The sequence below is a fragment of the Diabrotica virgifera genome, chromosome 3, assembly GCF_917563875.1.
Source record: "Diabrotica virgifera virgifera chromosome 3, PGI_DIABVI_V3a".
NCBI classification, from domain to species: Eukaryota; Metazoa; Arthropoda; class Insecta; order Coleoptera; family Chrysomelidae; genus Diabrotica; species Diabrotica virgifera.
The window spans coordinates 274,940,536-274,964,279 of NC_065445.1; the positions used below are offsets into that span (position 1 = coordinate 274,940,536).

The 23,744-nt window shown below is 33.4% G+C and overlaps 1 protein-coding gene across 3 annotated transcripts in view; it reads right to left on the minus strand.

Moving 5' to 3' along the window:
* Positions 1 to 23,744, minus strand: part of LOC114326210 (KH domain-containing protein akap-1) — a 205,611-nt gene that overhangs the window by 121,337 nt on the left and 60,530 nt on the right. The window contains exon 1 of one of the 3 annotated variants that reach the window (XM_028274491.2): positions 7,777 to 8,016. The exons of the other annotated variants lie outside the window; for them this stretch is intronic. The gene's annotated coding sequence lies outside the window, so the exon portion shown is untranslated. Of the gene's footprint in view, positions 1 to 7,776; positions 8,017 to 23,744 lie in introns of those variants that run through there. 3 annotated transcript variants of the gene reach the window in all.

Consider the following 23,744-nt stretch of genomic DNA (forward strand, 5'->3'; position numbering starts at 1 on the left):
ATCTGCCACTGTAACAGTTTATTTGTATTTTATTTAAATATCAAATTAATTTTAATACTTACTACTTTCTAAAAAATTTTATTAAAACAAAAATTTAAAAAAATGTGTCTGTACTTTGTACGCACATAAGAACTTGATTATTATATGATTTTAACGAAACTATTATAAGATAGTTTCGATAGATAACTACTATATGATTTTAACGAAATAAATATACTTTTAACAGCTTATAGTGCAATAAGGTTCCAAGTACACTGCAGACGTCAATATATATATCGATACATCAGTATCAGAGTGCACCAACTCAAAAAACATAGTTCTTCACAAATCAACTTTAACTTATTTTCTTTGGGAGCAAATATTTTTAATCTGTTGTAAATGGTCCATTTGTTTTTCAAATAGAACAAAATTTTGGAATTAGATGTTTATTGTATGGTTCTTTTAGATGATAATTTTTGATTAATTTTTTTTTAAAGAATTCAGATTTTTTTTTGAGTTGGTGCACTATGAAACTGTCGACACATGATTTTTTAAAAGTTAGTGCATTTTGTGTAGGGTATTTGTATGGAACTCAATTAAAATTATTTATTTATTTTTCTTATAAAATCATTATTGTTTCCTTGTTATGAAAAAATATAATAAAATTAAAATAATTTTCAATTGTCTTATTATTATAACTATCTTATTTTTTTGTGGCTGGTCTTTCTCAACTCTTAGAATTTGTATTTCGCTCCATTGTATTTTGTCTCCGGCTTCATTTATATTAAAAATTTCATACACTTCGACATTTTCTTCTGTAACGTACCAGGCCGTCCAGTTTTCTTCTTCTCTTCTTCTTCTTTTTGTATAGACATGACTCTGTCTGTTTTTACAATGTGCCTCTAGTAAGTTGTCGTTCCATCATTTTCGTGGTCTTTCCACTGATCGTCTTAATATTGGAGAACCGTCTCTCGCTGTCCTGACTACTATAATATTTGTTGTCATTCGGCTTATATGGTTATTCCATTCTATTCCTCGGTTCCTTACCTAGTTATTGAATGTTATCCACCTTGCATCTCCGTCGTATATCTGTACTTCTAGCTTGTCGCATAGAGTCTTACTATCGATTTTTCGAAGGGTTTTCATCTCCGTTGTTTCGAGCAATCTTTTTGTCCTCTGTGTCGGGTCGTGTTTCTGCCGCGTATGTCATTATTGGTCTGATGACTGTTTTGTAAATTTTGCCTTTCATTTCTTTTCCGTTATTTTTATCGGAAGTTTTTTTAGCCAGGCTAATTTATTATTGGTAACGTTTGCTATAAAATATAGAGCGGGTTTCCTTTTAGGTATCTTTTTTTTTTTCTTTTTATGTGAGGGCGTGCATCGCATCACCCTCATTTTGAGTATGTCCAACTACTAAGCATTTGTGGGCTATGCTTTTTATTGCTAAGTTTTGACAGCAATATAAAAACCAGCAAGCAATGAACTTGTTTTTGTTTTCGCCCAGGCAATTATCGAAGTAAAATATGTGCTCATATTGAGGTCCATGGTTCTTTAGATACTGTCAAAGACACAAACTTATTTCATTAAAACCTCTGCTTGCGATTCGTTCGTGCCACAAAAAACTATAGCCATGTTTGTGAGAAATATCAAATATAGTAAAGTGGTAACATGATAGGGTCTCATGTAAAAAGAAAATCACTCCGATCTCCATTTGGTAGTGATAATACAACTTGGAGATGAAAGCAACAAACTACAGTACTGTCATCTTCCTTTGATCCCCTGATATCCAACTCGTTTTTTAATCCGATTTTTGCTTTTGTATGTGCATCATACTTAAGTTGTTGTAATACTTTTTACAACACTGGTCTTTTTTGGCTGAAAAAAGGCAATATTAAATTCACTGTTGAAAATCTTAGTGTAATAATGGAGTTTTACGGGAATCTTCAGTTCTCCTCTACATTTTTCTTGGTACAGTCTGTACATGGTGGCTAAGTTTAGAGATTTGTTTTTTCTTGCTCCGCAATAATGAGAGTCAATTACTGGAAAAGATTTGATCTGGGACCACACGAATTCTTTTTTATCATCTAGCACCATTGGTCGCCAAGCATTTTTTTCCTCCGCGATTGTCATTCTGTGCAAACCGTAGCTCTGTTTTTTTTTTAATTGCTGTGCATGCTTTTTCATTATTATCCTATTCGAAATGTTCAAAGTGTTCATAAAGAAAACTTTACATACTCTAATTTTTTCATTTCTTATCTCAAAGTAATAAGCTCTATTTTCGCTTCTACGACTCCCTGCTTTCTTATATAGGCGGTTCGCTAAACTCAGACACAACTGGCTAGTAACTTTAGTAAGTAATTTTGCCAATTTGATTATTTTGGCAAAAAAAATAATTACTAAATAGTTAATAATAATTACCAAATAGTTAGTAAGTCTTACAATTTTGGCAAAATTGGCCAAAAACAAAAAAATACCTACTTAAATCACTAGCCAGTTGTGTCTCAGTTTATCGAACCGACTATATTGATATTTTGGCTTAACTGGCATTACATTGTTAACTATAAAATCTCACTGCCTATTTACATCACCAAGACTCCAGTAGTTATTTAGCAGTTCTTCTCTTTCTGTATCACTAAATTTTTCCGAACATTTAATTTAGCAACGGTCAGTGCAAGCAGCTTTCAGAGACAATTTTGAGTTAGTAGCTGACAATAGTTCTACCGATCAAGTTTCATTATGCACTAACTCAAAATGATGCGGTATGAAACTACGACGTTCTAAACAAAATTTTCTATTCTGCATGTTGACAAGTCAAAATTTTTACGATGGTGTTGGAATTTTGAGATGGTGTAATTTGAAACTGATAAATAAACATATTTTAACCATTTCCTCATACTTATCTCAATATTGAAAAATTTTGGGTTGGTGCAGTCTGATACTGATGTATCGATATAAGTAAATATGTTACAAAATTGAACGTTAGAATCTTATTGTCCTTTTCATGATCATTTTTCAGTGCGTAACAAATGATAGGAAAAAGGGTAAGTCTGTGATAATACGCATTTATGACATTAGTTAAATCTGACAGTTGTCACATTTTATTTTCAATTTGGAATAAAAACAAATCAAATGTGTTTCTTGCATTTATAAAATGGTATTTTCTTTGATTTGTATAGTCTTATAAATTATACAGATTATAGTTGTAATATTATTATCTAATTAAAAAAAAATTATTTTTTTATTATGGCGCCATCTATCGACAACTACAATAACTAGAATAAATGTTATAAAAATGTCACCGACGAAATGTAATCACCGACGTGCCTTTTTTTCTGTCACATACAATTTAATGCGTTAGAAAGAAATCGAAAAACTGTGACGCACTGAAAGATGATCATGACAAATACTGTACTTATGACATTATCTAAGGTGAGGCGTTATCACAATTTACCACACTGTGGTATAAAATAATTTTAAGATTTACAGTCCTTCAAATAACGAAGTTATGATAGTTTAAAATTAGAAATTTGTCTCCTGAAAAATTTATGAAATGGTGCTTGGAACCTTATTGTTCTCAGCTCTCGAAATGTATAGATGTTAGTTTAAATTCAGGCAGGGAACCTGGCCACAACACTGCAATAATAATTGTTAGATTATAATGTGAACCATTACAACATTGGAGGCCTTACGAAGATAAACGACCAAGAAGAAAATTACAGATGAGATGGGTTGATGATATTAAAAGAATAGCCGGAACAAATTTGAAATATGTTGCTCAGGATAGATACCGATGGAAGGAGTATATTAGCAGATTAGGATAAATATAAAATACTGGTTACTCATAGGATTGGGTACATAAAAAAACGAACAAATTCACTAGGTTCTGTGCACTTACGCACAAGAAATAATATTTGGAAAATACAGTGACAACAACATAAGCTTAATATTGTTAAACATAACAATTAGTATTATAGTCCTGTCGCCAGGGGGGGTACAACGGCCTCGTTAATTCAGATGGACTTACTCAAGGTTTTTTTATGTATTTTGACCCGTAGAACACGAATTTTTTGGGTAACAGTTGATCCGGATGTCGATAAGATTGTTATAGACCAAGAACTTGAGGAATCAAATAACAGCGATTTTTGGCAAAACAAAACAATATTTTGTATTTTTTGGGCCATTTTAAGTAAAAAATATTTCTACAAGTTTTTTCGTAGGATGCACAGTTTTCGAGATAAACGCGGTTGAACTTTAAAAAAATCGAAAAACTGCAATTTTTGAACCCGAATAACTTTTGATTAAAAAATAAAATAGCAAGTCTGCTTACCGCATTTGAAAGTTTAAGTCAAATTATATCGGTTTTGATTATTTGCATTGGTAAAAATTTATTTTTTTATTGTTTAACAAAGCTATAAACACGTAGGGTTTCCCGTGCTTTTACATGCGTTTTAACGCATGTAACGTAGAAATAGTCTTGATTGCACTAGTACCTATTCTACCTACTCGTTCGATTTTAAATGAGAAATCATAGAAACATCACTCACGCACTAGTTGTTTGTAGCTTTGTTTAACAATAACACAATAAATTTTTAGCAATGCAAATAATCAAAACCGACATAATTTGACTTGAACTTTCAAAGGCGCTTAGCAGAATTGCTATTTTATTTTTTAATCAAAAGTTATTCGGGTTTAAAAATTGCAGTTTTTCGATTTTTTGAAAGTTCAACCGCGTTTATCTCGAAAACTCTGCATCCTACTAAAAAACTTGTAGAAATATTTTTTGCTTAAAATGACCCAAAAAATACAAAATATTGTTTTGTTTTGCCAAAAATCGCTGTTATTTGATTCCTCAAGTTCTTGGTCTATAACAATCTTATCGACATCCGGATCAACTGTTACCCAAAAAATTCGTTTTCTACGGGTCAAAATACATAAAAAAAACTTGGGTAAGTCCATCTGAATTAACGAGGCCGTTGTACCCCCCCTGGCGACAGGACTATTATGTAAATCACAAACAAACTATAAAAATGATAGTAAACATATTTATTCTAAGGGGAAATACAAAACACAATATTTATGTAATTTTTAAATCTCTTCATAGAATCGCTTAGTAAATATGTCCTGGAATTATATTTAAAAATACCGAAAAGATTTATAATATATAAAATACGCCAAGAAAAGATTTACGTTTCTCTTGTCACCTGAAGAGTATTATTAATTGTGTGGGTGTGAAAAGATGTGAGAGTATTAATTATTCATTCTTAATTCACATGTCATTTATTTTCATGTTTGCTGCACTAACACTAATTTTTCCCTTCGGGGAATTTTTTACACCGTTATTATACCATCTATAAAATTACATTAACGCGATTTCTGTACTTCGCGTGTCATAAAACAAATAACATCGTGTTTTTATTCTGTTTAACAAGGAAATTCCAGATTACCATGGGATGGCATATATATTTTGATTTTCAATGTTATTTAACAATAAACCATGACGTGTTTTTATAGAATATTTTATAGCAATGGGTGTATGTATTTATAAAACTACTATGTAGCGCACAGTATCAAGATTTTTTAAATTCTTAGCATCAACAATTTTTGACATTTTTGGCATTCTATTCTGGTAGATTTCTATCTCTACCATCTACATGGTCCCTCTCACTCGTTTTCTTGTTCCTGTAGGCCTTCAATGAGTCCAAAATATCAAAGACCATTTTGTTTGGTTTGTTTTCTTATTTCGTTTCTTTTGTTTTCTTTTCGTTTGATATGTGTTTGTACCTATAGTTTCGGTACTCCGTTCATTCAACTATGAATAACATTCTGCTACATATCCAGAAGAACGGAGGCCATGGGATTATTGCTAGTAGAAGGAAAAGTAGATGGCCGAAGACCAAAAGGAAGGACTCCAATACGATGGGAAGACCAAATGAAGACTCGGGTAGAAAAATTCCTATACATAAAGCCATGAAAGATATTGCAAATTTAATTAAGATGTAAAGGGAGATGGTTCTATAGTTTTTTTTTTTGCAGAATATAATATAGATTTCTTTACTAACTCACTGGACGGGATCGGTAAATAGGCATCAAAGGCTGAATTTCTGGTGGAGTAGTCATGATGAGGTCTTGATGGGAAGACATGTAGGTGTTTACGAATTAAGTCAACAGTTTCTAAAATATACAAAGATGAAAGGGTTAAAATTCCGTGATCTTTGAAGTAGCTTCTGCAACGTGTTGTTCTTATCAGGCCAAACAAATATCTTATTCCTCTTTGGGCAGCTGTACCATAACTCTAAAAAGGAAGACCATATCGAAGATGAGACTCGAACAAAGAAAAATATGTTATTTTGGAAGATGCTAAATTAATTTCCTTCGAAATAGATCGTATTGCATAGCAAACTGAGGCTAAATTCTAGCATCTTACTTAACGAAGCGATATGAAGAGACTATTTAAGGTTGGTGTCTAAAAAAATACCAAGAAATTTTACACAATCAAAGGTACTAATCTGGTTGTTATTAAGAAGCAAGTGTTGAAGAGCTCCTTTATAGGATAATGCTACTGTCTTATCCACTTGATAAGAGAGCAAATTAGAGTCGGACCAGGTTTTTATTAGTAGAGATCATTGAAGGAGAGTCAGAGACAGAGATGAAGAAGTATGAAGAAGAGCGGATCTCCAGAATAGGAAACTTTTGATTAAGTAAAGAATAGGACTTCATATTTAGGGCACACATTACGACGAGAGCGAAACACTTTTCAGCCAATGGACGGGAATCAACAATTATGAAATGCTCGCAATGCTGTCTAAAATAGAATAATTTAATCTAAACTATCTGACATGCCACCTGACAGGACAAAGCACGTGGACCCTACGCAAAAATGCACGCCACATTAAGAAGAAAGATATTTATACTTTCTCTGATTTTAACAGGACCGCACAAACACCATTGAAATCACCTGTCATAAAGACAGTGCTATAGTCGGTTCGCTAAACTCAGACACAACTGGCTAATGATTTTAGTAGGTAATTTTTTTTGTTTTTTGCCAATTTTGCCAAAATTACTGACTATTTAGTAATTATTTTTTTTGCCAATTTTACCAAATTGGCAAAATTACTTACTAAAATCACTAGCCAGTTGTGTCTGAGTTAAGCGAACCGACTATACCATGCATTTCCAAATCAAATATACGAGCAGGATATTTGTTATATCAAAATGTAAATATAAAACTTATGGAAAATAACATGGTGGTTCTTAGTATTATCGTTGTATTATAAACAAAACATTTTCTTTTGATTTTTTATCAAGGGCTTTAATTAAAAAGAGCTTTTAATTAGATTTATTTATATGTGAAATGACAAACAAAATTAGTAAACAATTACACTTGATTGGGCAAATTGGAAAACTTTCTATCGCGTCAAAACTGCTAATCAATTCGGACATTGATAACGATTTTGCGATAACAAATATACATATTTAACACGTTTTTTTTTTAAATTTGGGATTGGAATTTTCTCGTTGCGCACTACAAAATAGTTGTTTTTTCATTAACATTGTCCTGACATTGTCCTTTACATGGCGAATATGTTTTATTATGCATTAACGTGATACAAAGTTTCACAACGTTACGGATTGAACACAAATTGCGCAGTAATTCACAACAAATCTAAATACATACTTTGTCCTGTCCAAACGAAAACGAAATTCAATGAAAAGCATTTATTCAAAACGTATTCGCAACGTATCCGGTCCGTAGTAGGCTTATTTGTATGGCACTGACAAACAATATGGTATACTTACCATCATAGAATTCAACAAACATCCAAAAATAAATAGTCCGTGAACACACATACACACTCGAAACTACGATTCCTCAAAGGGTGGACCACTGCCAAGTTGTCAACAACGAAAATCCGTTTCTGATCCTTATGTTTTAATTTTTAATACGCAACACACAACAGCAACGTGTCTATGCGGTCAGAGAACCGGCTAACATTACCACGTGGCCGGGTTGCCTTCTCACGGTACCGAAAAGTTCGAATGAGAGGCGCTTGCGCACACAGCGCAAGGACAACTCGATATTCGATTTGTATTGGAACGCGGGAAAGAAAGCTGGCGGTGTTGACATATCTGTGAAGGTATCCTTGAAAAGGCGGAAGTCGATACGCGAGTTTACTACTGTGTACAAGGAAAAACATACACTCATGGACAAAAATATTAAATATTTTGAAATTATCATGTGAAGTGAAATTTTTTGCGCTGCTATCCTTAGCTCCCCAGTGTTAAAGAAATAAGATTTATTTTCCGAATGCAATGTTTTAAAGTTACAAGTAGGTATCATAAATGCTTGCATTTAAACCTAATATGGGCTATAATGTTATAATATGGGTCAATGTGGTCGCCAACATCTCTAGAAAATAGGCACCTTTAGAAGAAGGGTGGTTAACGGAAACAATTAACTTAAATTAAAATAAGTGTAAAACAACGAACAGTAATATATTTATTTATTTTTGGTTAAAAAAGGCGTGCTTATATCTCGTAAGAGGGTTTGTTATTGTTTGGGCCCAGCGAGGGTTGTATGGCCGACCGATGCCTGCTGGGGTTGTGTATCGACTGATGTGGTTGAACTAAAACACATGTCTGTGGTTTTACGTTGAAGACTAATTTATCGACATAAAGAGGCTGGCTCTTTATCTGGTGTTTTAAAAGCTGAAAACAGTTCTGTAGTTTTAAGAAGCGTCTTCGATTGCATTTAAAAAGTGATTTATTGGCATAAGGTCTGATAAGGTAACTATTTGATGGGGAATTTGTTTCCCAGAAAAAAAACATTAATTTTATACAATCTGGTTTTGTATTTTAGGAGCGAAAAACATGAGTGAATTTTTAAATTACCCATATTATTTTAGTTTAGAAAAGAAAGTTAATATTTAAAATTAGCAATTAAAAAAATGAATGAAGCGTGTCGCTATGCTAATATATAATGTTTTAAATCGAATCTTCTCAAGGTAGTATTCATTATTCTAGCGACATGAGGACATGCGGTCACCATATTCAATATGGCTGCTAAATGGCAGCACATGATCTTCCAAAATGTTTTCAATTCAATGTACATGTCAGCTGCCATTCGCACAATCACACCACAAGGTCCTTATGTCCTTTCCAAGCCATACCGCTCCACAGCACTATGATACCCTGCATGAGGTTACAATTGGCATACCGTTCGAAAACTCTTCTGTAGAAATTTCGTCAACATCGCTTCCATATTATGTCGAACGGTATGCCAGTTGTATATCCTCATCGTTAGCGTTAGTTTTGGTGATGGCGACATAGTGCTTATAGCGCTATTGATTGGAAAGGACATACCGAACTTGTGGAGGTGATTGGGAGAATAACAGCTGTCGTGTACATTGAAAACACTTTAGAAGATCATGTTTTGCCATTTGCCAGCCATAATGGATATGACAGACTTGTGCTCATGCACGATAACGCACGTCTTTATGCCGCTAGAATAGTGAATACCTTTACCTTGAGGAGATTCAATTCAAAAATTATATTGGCCGCCATATACACCGGATTTAAATCAGATCAAGCATTTATGACACTTTAAAATACAGTATTCGGAAAAGAAATCCTATTCCTATGACAGTGGGAGGGATAAGGATTACAGCACAAAAAATTTCACTTTATATGATAATTTCAAAATATTCCATATTTTTGTCCATGAGTGTAGAATGCTATAACTTCTCTGTGGTTTAAATGACGCTACTGTTGCTATTTTCGATAATGTTACCAACTAGATAAACATTTATATTCAGCTACATGTATTTATAAATAATAGATATAACTAGTAATAAGTAATTCTGTTTTTATTCAGTTTTATTCGTTTTATTGCCCTTACTTATTTTTAACTCCGCCTGGAACAGTTGAAGGGTGGACTCACTAGCTCATCAGCTATCACTGCCAGTCCCAAGCCAGGATAAAGTAGTAGGGAGTCATCAGACCAGGTTAGCACCCTACCTGAGGACTATAAATACAGCAGTGCTCATAGAACCACGGATGTTGAATAGATAGTTACCTGAAAATACTGTACTCAGAAGACCAACCGACACAACTGGAAATTACAACTAATTTACAACCGAAACAAACCAGAATAAGCACAATGGAAGTGAAGGAAGTACAAAGAAAATTAACGAAATCACAAATGAACTATTAAAATGTTGCGGAACAATGAAGAGAGATCATCAAAAAAATATTACAATACAACAAGGTAGGTACCCAAAGAAAAAAAGTGACAACAAGAACTGGAAAACTCAGGAATCAATCTATTAAAAATAAGATAGAGAAATGTTTTTTAACATTTATGAAAGAAGAATTAATGCCGAAAGCAATCTTTATTCGTCACGTGATTTATAAAAATATACTTTGGTTTAAATAACCTGCAACCCTTTGGCCGGTTTCACCAACGACAAATATTAGTTTACTCAATGAATTAAGTTATTTTACCAATAAACTGACACATCTACGTTTCACTAATATCAAATATCATTTTATTTATTTATTTATCAAATAAGTATTTATTCTTCGAATAAATTGACAATCTCGCTTTAAATATCTATAACAAAGAAAATTCGTCATAACTTTAAATTATCAAATTGTATGAATGAAACACAATAAAAATATAATCCACCAATAAATTAATGTTATTAGACGAATAAGTATTCGTTTTGATTTTTATTGTTGGTGAAACCGGCCCTAAATTCAATAAGATTCCTCTTTGGACCGAGAGGAACCTTTTTACTAAGTTTCAAAACCCTAGGACTCCATCAAAATTGATCACACAGAGAAAGAGAGAGAGAGACAGACAACGACAAGATTTCAAGCTAAATCTGTAAGCTTTAATAATTGCAAGAAACCAATCATTGTCTATCGTCATCTTTCTTTACATGAGTTGATACTTCTGACTAACAGATACATCTGACAACAGCGTCACTACCTTGCTAATAAGGCATACAGAAAAATGACGTTACCCTCTATTGTGAATTTAGGGAGCGTCACCCTTTTTGCAGAAACTGTTTTTTTGGAATAATACTCGGTCGTACTTGCACCTGAAACGGAAAATTACCGGGTTGGGTCTGTTTATGTTTCGTTTTAAGGACTGCCGTCTACTATTTTGAACAGGTGATACAGATTTATGTACAACCAGGTCAGACAAATAATACCGAGACGAAAGTGTAGTGGCTTAGAAAATAAAAAATAAATATATTTTTTACCTGTGCTGTAGAGATATTACAAAATTGTGGTAGTGTGGTCGCTTTGCCTGACGTTACGAATACCTTTATTTACGTTACTGCCTTATTGTTTTGTGTCTGTACAAGTTAGACTTCTATTATATGATTTCAACGAAATCAATATACTTTAAACAGTTTATTTATATTTTATTTAACTATTAAACTAATTTTAATACTTACTACTTTCCAAAAAATTTTATTAAAACAATACCAAAAATGAAAAAAATTAAAGAATAAAACACACACAAACACATTGAAAAATGCCACAAAGAAATGATTTCTGAACAATAATTATTGTTGCCAAAAATTTTAACTAAATACGTATTTTCTGAAAAAAATTATACAATAATATACTTACAATCATAAAATGTATAAAAAAAATAAAAAAATGGTAACTTGCATTGCGCCATCTTCGCGTTTCTGTCATGTGGGAATATACACCAACTGAACGTTTACTTACACCACAAACTTTTTGACAGTTATTTATTACTTATATGAATTTAATCAAATTAGTCTGATTTTTGTGGAATTAAAGGAATATTTTGTGGAATAACAATATATTAGGTGAATATTGGTAGAAATTTTGATAGTAATCAAATTATTTAAATCAAAGCATTACATACTATTTTCGTAGATTCATTTTAAATTTTCCAAATAGGTAGGTACCTATGTAATTTTTTATTAGGATACTGAAACATTTACAATTATTACGTACCTGTGGCTTTTAAAAACTATTTAAAAAGTCACTACAATTATAAACTTGCTTTTTTCTCTGCCATCACAACAATAAAAACTAATATACACAACACTTGTTCATCCATAATCTCCATACTGAACAATTATTTACAAATGATTTTAACACCCAATCAGATCCCGTATAACGTTTGAGCGACTAATACCATACTGTCGGTGTGCGCATGCGCCCGGGAAAATAAAAATTCAACCTCGTGCCTAAAGAAGTATAACTTCAAAAACCGAAAAATTTTTGGTTGGTTACATACACAGGCAAGACATCATCAAAAATAGCCAAACGCATAAAAAGGAAGAAATAACACCAGCTTTCAGAACCAACAATAACTTCAGCAAATATATTAAGAAAACCAAGAGCCGAAAGAAAAAGCACAGCAGTGTACGCAAACTTACATCGGTCAAACTGGTAGAGACTTTAACAAACGTACAGCAGAACAAAAAAGAGCTTTTCAATATTAGAAAAACAAATACTATGTACGCACTTCACCTTTTAAATCATAATCATTCTTTTAATGAAAAATTTCAAATTATCCCATTCAAAGTGAAGACCTTAAGCTGTCTTTATTAGAATCTATAGAAATTGATAACTGTCACTGATATTGAGGAAATTATTTGTTGGAGACGGACATACCTCAGAACCATTATTTTTAAATTACTTGCAGAAGGTAAACCAACATTATATTTAGACGAAGTTTGGGCGAATGAGGGTTACATCATCATTGGCTCTACAACCCCTGGTAGGTCTTGGCCTGTTTCAGAATCAGCTTTCATTCCTTTCTATCCTTCGCCTTGGTTTTCCAATTTCGTACTCTTAACACTCGCAAGTCGTCTTCCACCTGGTCCTTAAATCGTGCTTTAGACCTACCTCTTTCCTCACTCCTTCTGGTCTTTGGTTATAAATGAGGGAATGAGGGTTACACGATGGGTAAAATGTGATAGAACACAAACGTGCAATCTTCACGATAGACTTTTTTGGAAGGATTATCTACAAGATTAAAGGTGCCATACTGGAAGTGATAACGGATTATCATTTAGCCATGCATTGGTTAAAGAATATAACATTATTATGGATAATGGCCAACTTCTAGTCCACGACATTCCCGATATTCTTGGAAACCTCTTACGATCCAGGCTACCTATCCGCTCAAGCGCTACCTCATTCCAGTTTTGATTTAGGTCCTCAATTGAGAGAATAATGGGAAAGTAAAACAAATCCTAAGAAGGAACAGCAATTTGGACGAATCAGTGTAAACTGTCAACAAATAGAAATAATAAAAACATATACCTTCCTTAAACTATTCTATTCATAAAAATCAAATGTAGGAGACAGAAAGCAAGATCTGCATTTCAAAACATGGCTAAGCTATTCAAATGTCATGATGATTTTATCAATACGAAATCTGACAATCGTCGAATCCTGAAGATACCTTATACCAACCACTTACTAAGCAGGGTGGTGTTTTATTAAGAATGCAAAACGTCGGTCTAATAAGCAAATTGCCTAAGTCCATTTTTTGCGAAAATTGTTTTTTGGTGTCATCTAGTAGTAGACGGTAAAAGCTACAGCCTGACAATTCCCAAAACCGCCATTATTATTTTATTTCGCGCCAATTTCGCTAAACAAATTTTGCTGAAGTCCAACGTTCTGTTCACATTCATACGAATATTGCCTATGTCCATTGTTTGATCACGTGTTCACTTGCACGTAACAGTGTTTCTAAAGTTGTTTTGATTGAAAGCGTTAGAAAATGTAAGTAAATAAATATATTTTGATATTGTTATTAATATGGATATAGTATAATAAGTAAAAAGTTCGTGTAAATATTTTGTTTAATTAATTTTGGTAAATTATGTATTGCATGGAGTTAGGTAATTTTCTTTTTTTCAGGCAAGTTCCACAGTTTTTTGCCTCTCCTGTAAAATTTTCGATTTGCGACTTAGGCAATTTGCTTATTAGACCGACGAAAACGAAAAAGAGCTGTTAACCACAATAAAAACAGCCAAAATCGAATGCCTCGATCACATCATGAGGAACAGCGAGAAATATGTACTTTTGCAACTAATTGTGCAGGGAAACGTAGAAAGAAAACGAGGGCCAGGAAAGCGAAGGATTTCCTGGCTGAAAAATCTACGTACAACAACTACAACTCTTATCAGAGCAGCAGTGTGTTAAGCACAGATCGCCATGATGGTCGCCAACATCCGAAATGGATAGGCACTACAAGAAGAAAACAGGTCCGCATTACCATAGTCTACTCCACTGGATACCATAGAAAAAAACTGACGGATTTGAAAGTCCCCGTAAGATTTGGTTAACTGGTAACTCTAAATCGAATCAGAACAAACTACGGAAGATAATTCTTGGAAGAAACAGGATATCATTAACTGGCTAACAAACAGAAACGCTAGTTTTTCAGAAAAATCTGTACAATTGAATTAAACTTCCTTCAACATTGATTTATTACTGTCTTGATTAGAAAAGAATTATAGTTTTTTTTTGTTATGCAATCACAACAAAGTACTCGCGCATGTGGCAACATAGCTACGAAGGCCGCATATTCTTCTTGCGAGGCGTGTGGGGTACACCAAGAGTACAAGTTGTAATGGTAAATGTTATTAAGCACTGAAGACTATTATTATAAAACATTACAACGGCTCACTGGCCGGCGGAATTGCGAAAATCGAATAAGCAATGCAAAATACCGTTCAGATATGTCAAAGATATCGTGTTCAATTAGTCAGTTTGCATTCTTTAGAAATTAATAGAAAAAAGTTTTTTTTGTTCTAAGTAACAGAGAAAGAGAACGAACATTTTTAATGTTAAATTAAATTTGCAAACAGTGTTAGTGAATAAGATAAAAACCAAATTCCCGTGATAGTTTTATTACAAAGAAAAGGAAATGAATGAAAACACGTTGTTTATTCCCCGTTTAGGCCTAGGCCTCTTCAGGGAGAAAAGAAAGCAAAAGGAAACTATTATCTGTCTTCTTAATGAGTTCCTTCTTCATATTTAGGTACCGTCTCCTCTAAGGAGGTTGGTAATCATCACAGCTATTTTCACTTTTGAGATTTCAGCTCTGAACAAGTAGATGGAACTGCAATTATGCCACTTTCTCAGATTGTTGAGCCAGGAGATGCGTCGTCTTCCAATACTTCGTTTTCCCTGTATTTTTCCCTGCATTATGGTTCAATTAGTTCCTGCTTTTATTATGATTTTAGATTTTAGTATTCTTTTTATAAATGCACTAGTTATTTTGCCCGGGGGATCCAAGCAATTATTGCCGTCTATGATCACTTCACTCAATTTTTTTTGACCCCCTCCAATTTTTTCTAACTTCCTACAATTTTTACTTACCCCCTTCAATTTTTTTAGAGTCTCTCCAATTTTATCAAGCCTCCCTCTAACTTTTACTGAGTCCCTCTAATTTTTCCTGACTATCTTCTACGTTTTCCTTACCTCCTCTAATATTTTCCCTGACTCACTTTCATTTTACCTTTCACCCTCTATTCGTTCCTGACTCCAATTTTTTTTTAGCTCCATCTAACTTTTTTGACTTCCTCTAATTTTTCCTGACTCCCTGTAATTTTTCCAACTCCCTCCCATTTTTTTGCGCCTCCCTCTAATTTTTCCCCACTCTCTCCTATTTTATCGCGTCTTCCTCAATTTTCCCCGAGTCCGCCTAATGTTTCCTGATTACCTTGTAACTTTTCTGACTTCCTCTAGTTTTTACAAATCCCTCATTTTTTGCGCCTCCCTCTAACTTTTCCTCACTTCCTCCTATTTTATCGCGTCTCCCTCTAAGTTTCCCTGATTTCCTTTAACTTTTCCTACTCCCACTAATCTTTCCTGACTACCTCTTTATGGCTAATTTTTACAACTTTCTATTTTTTCGCGTCTTCCTCTAATTTTTCATGACTCCCCCTATTAGTCCATTCTTTCACGGTTTTTGCTCTAAATTTTAAAGAACCGCTTGGATTGACATGAAATTTGGCATACGCATAGCTTACATGTCAAAGAAAAAAAGTGATATTGTGCCGATGTGTGCTTTTGCCCTGGGGGTGACTTTCACCCCTTCTTGGGGGTGAAAAAATATAAGTCTAAAATAAGTCCGGAAATGGATAAACTGACTAATTTTAAGTAACTTTTGTTCTATAGAGCTTTTTCGCCAAGTCAACACTTTTCGAGTTATTTGCGAGTGAATATCTTCATTTTTCAACAAAATAACTACATTTTTAGACGGTTTTTCGCAAATAACTCAAAAAGTAAGTATTTTGTCAAAAAAAACGTTCTTAGCAAAAATATAGTCTGTAAAAAAGCAAAAAAATGGTGTACGCGTTAAGTATCTGGACCTCGTAAAACCAGAGTTATAGCCAATGAAAAATAGATTCATATTCACCAAATTTCAAATAGAATATGTACTTCGAAGTGAAATATCCAAAAAATTAAGCACTTTTTGGGGAAAACCCATTACAACTTTTTTAAAGTGTTTAAAAAAATCTTTATTTCTGTTTTTATAAAAAGTTTCTAGCATTTAATTTAAGCAAGTTACGCTCAAAATAAAGTTGGTCGCTTTTGTTTTGGCAAAAAAAAATCGGGAAGACCACCCCCTAATTAGCAACTTAAATGAAATTAATCGTTACCGCTCCACAAATTATTGTACTTATGTTGTGTTTATATGATCTGTAAGTTTCATCGATTCAAAGTGCTTATTTTGGAAAAAATTTGGTTTTAAAGTAAAATTTTTAAAAATTTTAATTTTGAAAAATAGGCTTTTTTTCAAAATAACTTAAAAATTGTTAGAGATACCAAAAATCTCGAAAAACAAAAAAGTCAGCATTGCTTTTCTGAATATCATGTATTTTTTTGTTTTTCTGTTAGACAAAAATTGATTGATATTTGGTGTTTCTAAATTTGCATACATTCGTGATGAGTGACTCGTTCAACCCCTTTTAACTGCAGCCCTTTCAAAAATAAGGATTTTGAACCGATGAAACTTACATATCATATAAACAATACATACATGGGTCAAGAAACTTGTGAAGTTGTAACGATTAAGTTCATTTGAGATACTAATTAGGGGGTGACTTTCCCGATTTTATCACCAAAAAAAAAGGGACTAACTTTATTTTGAGCGTAACTTGTTTACTTTCGATGCTATAAATTTTTTTTATAAAACAAAAATGAAGCTTTTTTTAAACACTTTAAATAAGTTGTCATGAGTTTTCCCCGAAATGTGCTTCATTTTTGGTTATTTCACGTTAAAGTATTCCATTTGCAATTTGACGAATATGAACCTATTTTTAATTAGCTATAACTCTGCTTCTACTAGGTATAGAAACGTGATATATACACCATTTTTTAAATTTTTTACAGGCTATATTTTTGCTACAAATATTTTTTCGACAAAGTACGTACTATTTGAGTTATTTGCAAAAAACCGTCTAAAAGTGTGGTTATTTTGTTGAAAAAATGAACATATTCACTGGCAAATAACTCGAAAAGTATTGACTTAGTGAAAAAACTCTATAGAACAAAAGTTACTGAAAATTAGTCAGTTTATCAATTTCGGGACTTACTTTGGACGAATACTTTTTCACCCCCAAGAGGGGGTGAAAAGCACCCCCGGGGCAAAAGCACATATCGGCAGAATATCACTTTTTTTCTTTGACTTGTTAGCTATGTGTATGCCAAATTTCATGTCAATCCAAACGGTTCTTTAAAATTTAGAGGTTTTGCAATATTTTACCGTTAAAGAACGGACTATATTTTATTGTCTCACTGTAACTTTTACTGACTCGCGTGACAGGACCCTAACCTGGACTCTAACTAAGAAAAACATGAATCAACTAGCCACAACACAAAGAGCAATGGAACGGGTAATGGTGGGTATACGACTGTCAAATTGAAAAATCCTCAACTCAAATGGTGCTTGACAGGCAACACTATTAGACAAAAAGATCAACCTTGGAACGACACAATACAACATTCGAGACCTTAAGGATCGTTTAAACACAGCGATATATCAAACAACTTATCAAGGTCAATCGAGTTGTTGCAACTTATCATTGTGTGTAAACGGTGCATCGCACGACTTATCAAAGTTGGAGTTGGGTTGAGGTTGGTATCAACTTATCACAAGGATCGAGTTGTTTTAATTTATCGTCGTGTCTAAACGGTACAGCGATTTATCATTGGACTTGGGTCGTATCAATTTAGGAGAATCTTACCGTATTAGAATTTATTTACATATATAATTAAATAATGTACAGGGTGATTGATTAGTGGGGTAAAGCTACGTAGATCCGTTATAGTAATAGATAGCAATAAAAGTTAATAACAAAAATTGTAGCCAACTTTTAGATTCACATTTATAAAATTAATTAGAATGTTACATAGGGTGTTCGATAACATAGTGGCAGAAATCATAGAGCAAAACAGCGAAACCAAACAAGTTTGATTTCTCCGCTCGCACTCTTTGTTATTTTTCCGAAAAATGAATCTCGATGTCCTGATATCTGAAGTGTTTCAAAGAAAGCTGTTTTTGAATCAGTAAGATTCCCTATTCAGATGACGACGATGGCTTTTTAAATTTATAACTTTATGCAATTTTATAATTAAATAAATATTATGTAACTTAATAATTATTATTAGTTCTACGTTCTACAGTGTGGCAAAACCAAATGGAATAAATTCATTATTTCGTAAACCGACGACTAAAAAATCCGGACATATTTTTAAATTATGATTTTTTGGCATTTACATACTAGTGACGTCATCCATCTCGAAGCTGAAATAAAGAATATACATGCGGACCAATGTAAAAAAGGTCATTTCATTGTTGTCTTCTTACCGGCGTGAGAAATACAAAATAAGCTTTACTATTTTATTTGGACGTAAGTCACAATTCGAGTTTGAAATCAAGTTTACTTGACGTTTCGAGTGTCACTTCGGAAATCGTTATCAGTATATAAAAAAACATTCATAAATTAAAAATTTTACTTTTGTTTCTGGTGAAGCAACGCAGTTGGAACAAGCAGAATATTATAATTATTGTCACCGGAAAGCGAAAAAGGTAACGCACAACTTGAAAGAACTTATATATTTCTAACTTCGTTTCTGGTGAAGCAACGAAGTTGGAACAAGCAGATATATTATAGTTGTGTCACCGGAAAGCGAAAAAGGTAACGCACAACTTGGGAGAACCTATAGATTTCCAACTTGGTTTCTGGTGAAGGAACGCAGTTGGAACAAGCAGATATATTATAATTGTGTCACCGGAAAGCGAAAAAGGTAACGAATAACTTGGAAGAGCCTATAGTTTTCTAACTTCGTTTCTGGGGAAGCAACGCAGTTGGAACAATCAGATATATTATAATTGTGTCACCGGAAAGCGAAAAAGGTAGTCCCTGAAAACTATAGGTTTTTCCAAGTTGTGCGTTACCTTTTTCGCTTACCGATGACACAATTATAATATATCTGCTTGTTCCAACTAGTTGCTTCACCAGAAGCGAAGTTAGAAAACTATAGGGTCTTCCAAGTTGTGAGTTACCTTTTTCACTTTCCGGTGACACAATTATAATATACCTGGTTGTTCCAACCCTGTTGCTTCACCAGAAGCGAAGTTAGAAAACTATAGATTCTTCCAAGTTGTGCGTTACCTTTTTCGCTTTCTGGAGACACAATTATAATATATCTGCTTGTTCCAACTCCATTGCTTCACCAGAAACGAAGTTAGAAAAGTATAGGTTCTTCCAAGTTGTGCGTTACCTTTTTTGCTTCCCGGTGACACAATTATAATATATCTGCTTGTTCCAACTCCGTTGCTTCACCAGAAGCGAAGTTAGAAAAGTATAGCCTCTTCCAAGTTGTGAGTTACCTTTTTCACTTTCCGGTGACACAATTATAATATATCTGGTTGTTCCAACCCTGTTGCTTCACCAGAAGTGAAGTTAGAAAACTATAGGTTCTTCCAGGTTGTGCGTTACCTTTTTCGCTTCCCGGTGACACAATTATAATATATCTGCTTGTTCCAACTCCGTTGCTTCACCAGAAGCGAAGTTAGAAAACTATAGGCTCTTCCAAGTTGTGAGTTACCTTTTTCACTTTCCGGTGACACAATTATAATATGTCTGGTTGTTCCAACCCTGTTGCTTCACCAGAAGCGAAGTTAGAAAACTATAGGTTCTTCCAAGTTGTGCGTTACCTTTTTTGCTTTCCGGTGACAATTATAATATTATATCAGCTGCTTTTTCCAACTGTGTTGCTTCACCAGAAACAAAGTTAAATTTTTAATGTATGAATGTTTTTTGTTGATATTTTCAACTCAGGCGCTCCAAAACCAACAAACCACTCGCAAACCCGTCCAACTACGTATTGCGAACCATCAAAGCTTTTGTTGAAAAACCGACAGAAGTTGACGTGCCTGATCCCTTGATCACGCATTTTTAATTACTTTTTCTTTTGCGTAGACAGACGAATAGGGAATGTTGTATACAAATTAAAGTACGGTAATGGTACTTTTTAATAGTGATATAAAATACAGGGTATCCCATTTAAATTTTACTGAAAAAATAATGTACCTACCTACTTGAGTTTTAACTCACCCTTTATTAGATATAAAGTAAATTAGCAATATCAATCATTTTTAAAAATTTTGACAATAAATAAAATATGGCATCAATAAACCATTGCCGTTGTGCTTATTTTTATTTATACAGTGAGTTGAACTTGTTACGATTTTCATATAAAATTGGTTATAACTTTGTAAATACCCTGTATAACATACCCAACCTTTATATTTTGAAAGTAACAGGATCTATTTGTTTAGGATGAAAACTAGTTATAATTCATTGAAGGGTCTAAAAGGGTCTAATGTACACAATGGTCCCCTCTTCAACTTGTTGTGGTCAACTTATCGCAGCGTCTAAACAGCGTTTCAACCTCAACAAATCACAGCAACTTGTCATCACAACTAGTTGCTGGACTTATCGCTGTGTTTAAACGCCCCTTTAAGGATCGTTTAAACACAGCGATAAATCAAACAACTTATCAAGGTCAATCGAGTTGTTGCAACTTATCATTGTGTGTAAACGGTGCATCGCACAACTTATCAAAGTTGGAGTTGGGTTGAAGGTGGTATCGCATTGAATCGCAGCGTCTAAACAGCGTTTCAACTTGTCATCACAACTAGTTGCTGTGACTTATCGTTGTGTTTAAACGACGCTTTACAAAGGTTGACGAACAAGAGGAAGACTACAGATGAGATGGGCAGAGGACATAAAAAAAGAGACAGATTAAATTGGAAGTAAGTTGCTCAAGGCAGAGATCCATGGAAGGAATTGGAAGAGACCTATATCCAAAAATGAACGACATAATAACACCACGAGGCAGATTTTTCACGTCGTTCTATAAGGCGCGTTCCAAGTGACATGAAAACCGTCCCTCGTACTGCCCTCGTCATGCGCATTATAAAAAATGCGTTCCAAGCGAACATAAACGATGATTCGTATCGTACACTGTGTTCTTCCACGAAGCGTTAAATACCGCTATGAATTCCAAGATTTCATTGGTTAGAACTACCCACGTGATATCTGTGTTCGTATTGGTCAAATGATTAAGAATGACAGAACGGGATATTTAAATACCAATATTGTATGCAAAGTGTCGTTTCAAGAAAACAAGTCAGCTGACTGAGGATGATGGATAAATATTAATTTCTTGTTTATCTTACAATTGACAATTTTTATGATAGAAATAAAAGTGTGGTAGAAAATCAATATATGTATTGAAAAACGGTATTGATTGAAAAACACTATTTATTCGTTTCTACTAGTCTTCTTTCTAGACTGTACCTTAGTTTCATAAAATATTTCTTTTTATCTCATAAAAAATATAAACAATTATTGTATAGCTATAATATTCTTTTAATTTATTTCAGTTGTTCAATACAAACACGGCAGCACTAGAATAGATCTTATAAATTAAATTATAAATGCATGAAAATTAAAAAGAGATAATTTACATAAAGTTAATATACTGCATACTGGATATGGGGAAAAGTAATTTAGGGGAAATTATATGTTATATTATATAATAATTATGATTTTCTTCGGCATTTTGTGAAGTATAGGGCATGTTGTGTCTTGTGTCCTTTTAAAAAGTCTGAAATTTCATTTACATTTGGATTTTTAAACGTATCACTTATTAATATGTCGCTACGATTTTTGTTCCTTTGTGGAGAAAAACCGTTTCTGTGGTTCAATGTTTTTACATATTGAAACCTTTAAAACACTTCAATTTTTTTATGCAAATTTTTTATTGCATGTAGGTATATTTGACAAAACAATCTAAACATTGCTGTCACTTAAATTATCTAAATCGGGTGTATGTACATATTTACAAGCATCGTCAAATCTTCATGATCTTTTTTATTGCAAATTAAATTGATGTTACTTAAATCCTTAAAATCGTGGTTTCACTATCAAATAATTTGATCAAACAGTTTGAGCAAACTCAGGAAGTGACGTCACAACTGCAGTTTGTTCAAATTATAAAAATCTAGTCGTCACACTATCAGTTTGATCAAAGTTTGTATTGAGAGTTGTGGTAGTAGGTACATATATCAAAACCCACAAGCATTCCAACACTTTAGCGAATAATAAGCCCCAAACTCTCTATTGTAGAAGGGAGTTAGTAACAAACCAAAAAGAAATCAAGTCCTGATTAGGAAAAATCTAGAAAACAAACAAGAGTAACTATTGGCTACAAAAGCTGCTGTACAAAAATCAGTGTGCACGCTGAAGAAAGCAAAGCAAGGAATGATCAACGAAACAATTTTAATGTGTAGCTAGGCCATGACTGATAAACATATACAGGGGCTCACAGCTTAAACGATGCAGTCACTACTCAATAAAGCTAGCTTGTGTCAGTCGCTCAATATTTATTAGAAAAAACTTACATACTGAAAGTAGGTAAGTTAGTATGAGTCTTCTAAAATAGCATAAGCTACGTTTTGGGTTTCAAATATGCAATAATTAACACCCTCAGCGCCAGTGTATCCTTTTAGATATACACTGTCCTCAACACTGTGTACCGAAAAAGATACACATGGCTCGTTGTGTTCGATCTATTGTGTCACCTAAAAGGACACACTTTCCTAAGTTTTTATATGTAGAGAATAATGCTATGGCCTGAGCCAATTTCCTGGTATAACTGGGTTTGGCCTTATGACATAAAAAGATAGATTGTATGTAACTAGAAATTCGTATGAAAAATGTTGCCATGTATGGGCCAAAACAACTTGCTCCATCTCATTATGCAGGGAAAGATTCAAGGAAAAAGAAGCATAGGGAGATGCAGAATATCTTGGCTGCGCAACCTGAGAGAATGGTACGGATGAACATCAAACGAACTTTTCAGAGCAGTCGTCTGCAAAGTCCTAATAGCTAAGATGTATTGTCAGAGAAATAGCAAATAATCCCAAAAAAGTGCACCAAAATTGAGAGATGAGGTGGAAATACAGTTTGGAAAAAGATGTAACCCTAAAACAATTAGACGGATATTACAAAAGAATAATCTACATAGCTGAACTGCAAGAAATACATCTTCTATCAGCCAAAGAAATAAGCAACAAGGAGTTTTGTTTTCTTTATTAATATTTTCCTTTAAAAGTTTACATCATTTTAGCTTATATCAAAATCGTACACAAAATAATTAAAGAACTATTGTTA